This window comes from Macaca mulatta, chromosome 14, assembly GCF_049350105.2.
Source record: "Macaca mulatta isolate MMU2019108-1 chromosome 14, T2T-MMU8v2.0, whole genome shotgun sequence".
In the NCBI taxonomy this organism is placed as follows: Eukaryota; Metazoa; Chordata; class Mammalia; order Primates; family Cercopithecidae; genus Macaca; species Macaca mulatta.
This window is the reverse complement of record NC_133419.1, coordinates 27,213,712-27,221,829: the sequence shown is the minus strand read 5'-3', so window position 1 is coordinate 27,221,829 and position 8,118 is coordinate 27,213,712.

The window sequence follows — 8,118 nt, the reverse complement described above, 5'->3', positions numbered from 1 at the left end:
GTTTACTCAGCCTACCCCTGTCTATTTCTCGCGGGAGGGATCATGAGAGCAAACAAGTACAGGAACTGGAGAAAGCTCTTTGGGCATTGGCAGGAAAAAACTCCATTTACTCTGCTCAGCACTCTCAACCCCTTGTGGGAGGCAGCACATAGGCAAGTGAGTATGAGATCCAGCCAGTCTCTTTTGGGCACTGGGAGGAGCGAACTCCATAGGGGCCCTGCAGCGTCCAGATAAGACTCCCTGTGAGCCCCGAAGCCCCAGAGGGCATGTTACAATGCTCTTTCAGCTCTGCTGTCCACTGATGGCTTAAGTGTTAACAGCTCAGTGAGCCCTTTGCCTCGTGGGGGGGCTGCCTTCTTCCAGTGAGGGCAAAGAGCCAGTGTGACAGCCTTTTAGGGTACCCGCATCCAGTGCATTTCAAACTCTTGTCCAGTGCCCAAGAGGAATGAGATCACACAGATGAATTGAAGGATGGTGAATATGGAGAACTTTACTGAATGAGGAAAGCAGCTCTCAGCAGAGAGGGGAGCTAAAAAGGGAATGGGAAGGGCAGTTCCCTCTCCCCTGAAGTTGAGCTCCCTCTCTGCTTCTGTCTTCCAAAGTCAAGTTGCTTCTCCCTGACATCCAGACGCTTCTTCCTGACATCCAACTGCTTTTTCTCTCTGCTGGGGTCTTTATAGGCACAAGATAGGGGACAAGGTGGGCCATGGGTAGTTTAGGAAAAGGCAGCATTCAAGCAGAAAAACAAGGACAGAAGTTCTCACTTTGGGCCATGTGCTTCAGGCTTTTGGCTGGAAGGTAGGGTTTTGCCAGGGACCCAACCCTGTCTGCATAGAATAGCTCTGCCTTCTGCCTCTATCCTTGTATCACTACTGAACTGTATACCTAGACATGGTTAACAGGGTAAATTTTATGATATGTGTATATTACCACAATTAAGAAAAATAATACTTTGTAAAGAGGTTTTTGATATTACTTAATCCAAAAGTATAATGGTATAGAATTAACAATAACTTGCCAGATTCTGATGGATTCAGCTATTATAATTTGGTATTTAAGTAAAATTAAAGAAACATTTATATAGAGTCTTAGCATGTTAGAACTGGAAGAGACTCTAGAGATTAAACTCCCATTTTCTGTATTTAAGAAAAATAAAGTACAGATTAAGTTACAAAAACTTAACAGAGATAAAGACCAACCCCAAGATTGATTATGGTTTTCAGTAAGTATTAACAGGGAACACATCAATTGATATACCTAATAGGCAGCTTTTATCAATAAATGCAAAGTAATGAATGTTATTTGGAAGAGCAAATAACCCCAAAGATACATTTTTCTGTCCTTTATGTCTGTGAGATTGTGAAACTGTTTATTTTGAATTATGTTGTGCTGTTGCCTTCCCCCATGTTACGGCAAAGCAGCCAGACCATATTTCAGCAGAAAGACTGTGGAAAAAATGAAAAAATAAACCTTGATGAATTGGTTGACATGGATGTCTTCTTTCCCACTCTATTGGAATCATTCCACCTGCTGCTGACTCTAGTAAAATGAAACCTTCAATCCCAGGCTTTACTGAGACTCTTAACAAAATATTGCTACAAGATAAAAAAGAATGAAAATTACTACAAGAGTCTCAGACCATGTGGTTACAACCTGGATTTATCATTGTAGAAAACTCACACAGTTATTCCTTCCTGCATTGATTAGCAGATGTTTAAATATGGGGATATACCATGGAAAACAATGAACAAAATTAATCACTCTTGTAACTCTTGGCATGTCAATTATCTCAGAGTTCCCTGACTCTGATAAGATGCTACCTTTCTTAATTAGATAAACAAGTTTCTCTTTTCCTTTGCAACATATTAAATGAACTCTCTAAAAGCACTTCGGGAGATACATTTCAATGTGTCATTAACTTCTTTGCTTTGCCCAATTTCTAATAAAATATGTCCAATTCAGAAGTAATTTACTTTCAAATATGTCTCAACACACATAAACATAAGATTCTTTGCCAAAATATTATTGGAAGTCCTCTTTGGATTAACAGCTGTTGAATTTAGAATGCTCTTTTTTTTTAAAATTATACTTTAAGTTCTAGGGTACATGTGCACAATGTGCAGATTTGTTACATATGTATACGTGTGCCATGTTGGTGTGCTGCACCCATTAACTAGTCATTTACATTAGCTATATCTCCTAATGCTATCCCTCCCCCCTCCCCCGACTCCACGACAAGCCCCAGTGTGTGATGTTCCCCTTCCTGTGTCCAAGTGTTCTCTTTGTTCAATTCCCACATATGAGTGAGAACATGTAGTGTTTGGTTTTCTGTTCTTGTGACAGTTTGCTGAGAATGATGGTTTCCAGTTGCATCCATGTCCCTACAAAGGACATGAACTCATCCTTTTTTTATGGCTGCATAGTATTCCATGGTGTATATGTGCCATATTTTCTTAATCCAGACTGTCATTGATGGACATTTGGGTTGGTTCCAAGTCTTTGCTATCGTGAATAGTGCCGCAATAAACATATGTGTGCGTGTGTCTTTATAGCAGCATGATTTATAATCCTTTGGGTATATACCCAGTAATGGGATGGCTGGGTCAAATGGTATTTCTAGTTCTAGATCCTTGAGGAATCGCCACACTGTCTTCCACAATGGTTGAACTAGTTTATAGTCCCACCAATACTGTAAAAGTCTTCCTATTTCTCCTGCCAATCATTAAAAAGTCAGGAAACAACAGGTGTTGGAGAGGATGTGGAATGCTCTTTTACCTTCATGTACCTGCAATTAGGGAATCTTCCAGCAGATAGATTTCCAAGTTCTATAGGTTGGGTAAGTCTCTTGGTGTAGATATTGATACATGAGGAGATAAGATAAACATTTAAAAATGCCTGTCTACTAGTTGTTTCAAAAGATGTATATAATACGATATATATTAACATAAATGTTGATCTTAATAAATATGTTGTGTAGAAAGTCACAATTACATCAATTCAAAGCATGTGTTTATAATGGAATATTTCCCCATTATTTTGAAATGACTATAATTAAATGCTATAATACTATTTGCCTAATATCAAGTAGTATTTCTCTTTTTTTTAGGGCACTTTAGTGTCTTTAATGTTTATCAAGAGCATCTGGAATATGCATTCAAGAATGAGCTTCCCTGGTGTAAAGTGTGTGATTATAAATACATGATATTCACAAAAATTATTTGTAAATCAGAAGATAAAGTTCAGAGAAATGTAACATCTGACTTGTAATCAGAAAACTTGAATATAAATTCACCTCTGATGTTTATTTGTTACCTTTTCTTCATTAAGGATACAAACTTCTTGCGGCCTCAGTAACTCAGCTTATAAGATGTGGGTAACCATTCTACCTGGAATGCTTGTAATAAAGACAGTTTCTGTAAATATTCACTTAACTCATAAAAACATGCCACAAAAATGTAAGCATCATTAATACAGAGCAAGTGCCAAGGATTTCCTTTCTTATTACATGGCTTTGTTGAGAGCATGGTAGACCTATATCTAATGGTTTTTCTTTTTAAAAGAGACCAGTACTTCTGCAAGCTGTTATTATAGTTTATCTTAACTGCACAGGAAAATACCATCCATGATATGTCTGAAGTTACCGCTATTAGCTGCTGTAAAATAATAGAAAATCTAAAATGTTGTTAGGTATGGGACTGCATCAATCACCTTGTGTGTCTACTATCTCCTCATATGTCTGTTTTTCTCTTTCTTACACTTTTGATATTTTTACACATTTGGTAGTAACTTTGCTGTCAGTAGTTGTCTCTAAACGGCAGTCTTTTCTAATGCAACAATTTTTCAAACTATCATCTTTTTATTAACCATTAAATATTTAAACTTTAAACAAAAACTCTGAAGATTTTTGTTATTTAGTATTTTAATGAAATAACTAATTATTTTTCCTATGCGACTTTGGTAATTATGAACATTTTGGGAAACACCTCTGATATAGTTTCAAGCCTTGACTTTGGTTTTGTTATATTAATTTATTCATTCAGTAAATATTTATGGGGATATTAATATACACCGGTGTTGTTATGGGCTCTCAAAACTGAGCAGTGAATTCAGCAAATTCTGTACAACTTTGAACATTTCTTCTAAGCTCCAAGATGTGAATATGAATAATGTATAAAGATTACTGAAAAAAATTGAAAAAAGTAAGAATGTAGACAATATAGCACTCTTATATACATTTTTAAAATTAGAAAAAAACAAAAGAGTTCTGGACAACAAAATCCGAACAAAAGTATATGGACAACAAAGATACCAGAGATAAAGTCATTAAGGTAAAAGAACAGCTATTGGGCATTTTATCCATATAAATGTAGAATTGAAACAACGGGGAAATTATTGTTACAAGAGCCCCCACAAATAGCACCTACTAACTTTATTGACAGGAAATGGATGGTTTTGGAAAATGGAGTATGAAGAATATGTGTTAATTTCTTAAATAGTGGTAGTATCTAAATTGTAAGTGTATAGTTTAAAATCCATGATGACAACCATGTGCTTCAGAAAATTTCCAAGAATCTCAGATTTCATTCAAATTCATAAGATTGTCTTCATCTTTGGTTAAATTCACATCTATTCAAATTTAATATTTTATAAAATATATTATGTAGTATGATTCAAATTCTCCAAAATTATTTCAGTGGTATTAATACATATATACATGCATATATATGTTTTATTATATGTATGTTTTTATGTATGTATATGTCTATCAATCTATCTCATATGCCCATAGATAGGTGACTCAGAGAATATTAGTTATTTTCATTTTCATGATTAGACTTTATCTAGAATGATTTAGTGGTTGCAGGTAATCTGAGAGCATATTTGAGGTTGATAATTATGAATTTATTGTAATGCTAGTTTTACTAGGCTTTTCTTACATTGATATAAAGAAATACCTGTGACTGGGTAATTTATGAAGAAATGAGGTTTAATTGGCTCACAGTTCTGCAGGCTGCACAAGAGGCACAGCACCAACATCTGTTTCTTCAATGGCCTCAGGAAGCTTTCAATCATGGTAGAGGGCAAAGGAGGTGCAGGTACTTCACATGACGGGAGTGAGAGCAAGATAGAGAGTGGGAGGAGGAGAGAGATGCCACACTTTCTAACAACCAGATCTTGCAAGCATTCACTCACTATCGTGAGGACAGGACCAAGCCTTGAGGGATCTGCCCCCATGATCCAAACACCTCCCACCATGCCCCACCTCTCACACTGGGGAATACATATCAACATAAAATTCCGAGGGGACTGTAATTTTGTTTCAGTAGACCCTGCTATCATAATATATACACAAAGCAAGAATATAGAATACTTGAATCTTGACTTGGAATTTTACTAGATGAACACAATAAGAAAAATATCAACATGATTTACAGAACTGGAAAAAATGTCAAAATAATAAGCTAGAAGATCTTAGCTGAAAAGTATGAAAGTAAAGAAAGATGAAAGATCTTGGAATATAAGAAAGCAGAGATTTCAACAGACTGAATTATGTAGACATAAACAAACAGTCAAATTAAGGTGGAAGAAATACAGTTTCTGGTCAAAAAGTTAGGTTGCTTACCATTGATTACAGAAGTTTTCTTTTTTTTTTTTTTCAAAAAAAAAAACAAACACAAGAATCAGGACAAATGAAAGCTATTTAATCTGTAGTGACAAGGAAAGCAATTGCTTGTGATGAGGGAATGAAGAACTAGAATACTGTCTGAGATGTCTGTATCAGATGATGGAGTCTTTGAGGATGATAAGAGGACTTGAAGTGGAAAGAAAATTAAAGTGGTAAAGTGCTAAATAAAATATCACTGTGAAGAATTTAGAGAAGGTATTATTTTCATCTCTAATTTGCAGAAATGCAACCTGAGATTCAAAGGAGTTATGTAACTTATGCTTGATGACTTAATCTAGCTTCTACTTTGTCCTCGTTTTTTTTTATGATCTTATATATCATAAAAGATTTCTGAATTTGGAATTTTAGTATTTTCTTATACTTGAATTGGTTATCTTGGAAAAAGTTTGTTATATAGTTAAAAAATTAATTATACATGTGAACTATAAGGGGCTGTCACTCAGACAGTGATTCATGGGACTGAATGAACTCTGTGAATAAATATAGTGTATTATCCTAACTTTGGCTCCTCATATCTCACCAGCATACAACATAAGAATGAATTTAAAGTGAACTTCATAAAACAATGCATTTTCAATATATTGACTAATTAATGAGGCCTACTTAATATTACAGTATAATCTCATGCATAACAACAGAAGTCTGAAAGATAAGTGCACAGAACAAGAACATTGAATGCATGTGTCTCCCTTAGAGTTGAAGTTGAGCATTGAAAATGTTTATGAATTGTACTACGAATGCATTACTATAACTTTTGAAGATGCAGGCACCTAAAACAACCTTCAGGCTTTAAAGAGCCATGCGTAGATGTCAAAATAATCTCAAATTGTAGTGGGTCAATTATACATTCATTGATCACTACAAATTCTGTAAGCGATTAATAGAGAAAGAGATAATGAGTTAAAGAAAGAATTAAGGTTTATCAAAAAACCATAAAAGCTAACATGTATTGAGCCTTTACAATGTGTAGGAAACAATTCTAACTACTTCGTCAATTATTATCTTGCTTAATCCTCAGTCACTATAAAATGTAGTTATTTTTCCACAGATAAGAAAACTGAAGCTTACAAAGTTAAAGAGCTTGCCCCAAACACATAGTAAGAGTCAGAATCAGACCATCAGACTCCATGCGTGCACTACTGTACAATGAGTTCTCCTAGGTACTAAATACTTCGCACCATATATAACATGACTCATCTTCTTCAACTCCCTACAAGCTAGATATTATGATCTTCATTTTACATATGAATTAATGGAGACTCACAAAACTAAAAACAGCTTGACTCAGAATTCAACACTGACAGCAGGTAGCATTTTTGACCCGTTTTATGATTAATAAAATTTGTCTTCATTCACAGAAATTAAGCATAGTGATAAATCAGAAAATTATTTTATCACATTCTTCTGGATTGCAATGCAATTTACATTACAAAAATACTATTGTCAGTTCTAATATAATCTCCAACAGTGTTCTGAATGCTATATGCTTACACTTACCTTGACAGTGCACACTGAAGGTATTGTTGTAAATGGTCTGAAGGGATTACTTTATTATATGACATATAAAAGCCCAGAGTAATGAAAGGATGAGGTAGACTATCACAGGAAGAATTTCACTCATCACATCCAGAATTATAAAAACACATCTGCTGAGTGAAGAAAAAACACCCTCGGTGTTTTAATTATGTCTAGGTTTATGCAGTATAGGCTTTTAAAAGAAGGACAAGGTGAGAATAATTCAGTGCTATGTAATTAACTGAATAACTGGCCTAGCACATTGCTCAGATTAACCAAAGGATTGGAGCAAACGTTAATAACAGACTTGGCTTTTAGAACTGATACAGCTTTTTTCCTTTGATTCTGGAATTTCAGTGGGGAGATTTCACCATATAAAAGGGGGATATATTTTTCCTTTTCGTCTCCTTACAAGGATTCAACCAGGCATCCAAAACAGCAGAGAGTCAAGTTAATCCACAGCTTCCTGGAGTGTTTAGAATGAAAGGTCAGAAGTACAATGTCTGAGCAGATTAGATTCTCCAAGGAAATAAATATCACTTCAGAAACAGCTCCACAAATCTAAGCACAGTTGTTTATTTTTTAACATGTATTATCATCGCTCAACTTCATCAACACAACTGTTACGTCCCTAATTCATTTCCATGCCTCTTCTGTCAAACATGTTTGTTCTTTATTTTCCTTATTTTTTACTTTATTTTCTTTATTTTTGACAATAGAAACTGAAAAAACAATGTCCTTCATTGTAATCTGTGTAAAAAGAAACACCTACCTTTTAAATAACTTTTTATTGATTTTATTTAAATTAACACGCCACAGTCTCAGGTGATAGTTTATAGAGGGTTTGGAGGCACAGTTTATACTTCTTTTAGAACTTCCAAGAGGGTAAGAAACATAAACTTGGCACTTACAAGAAA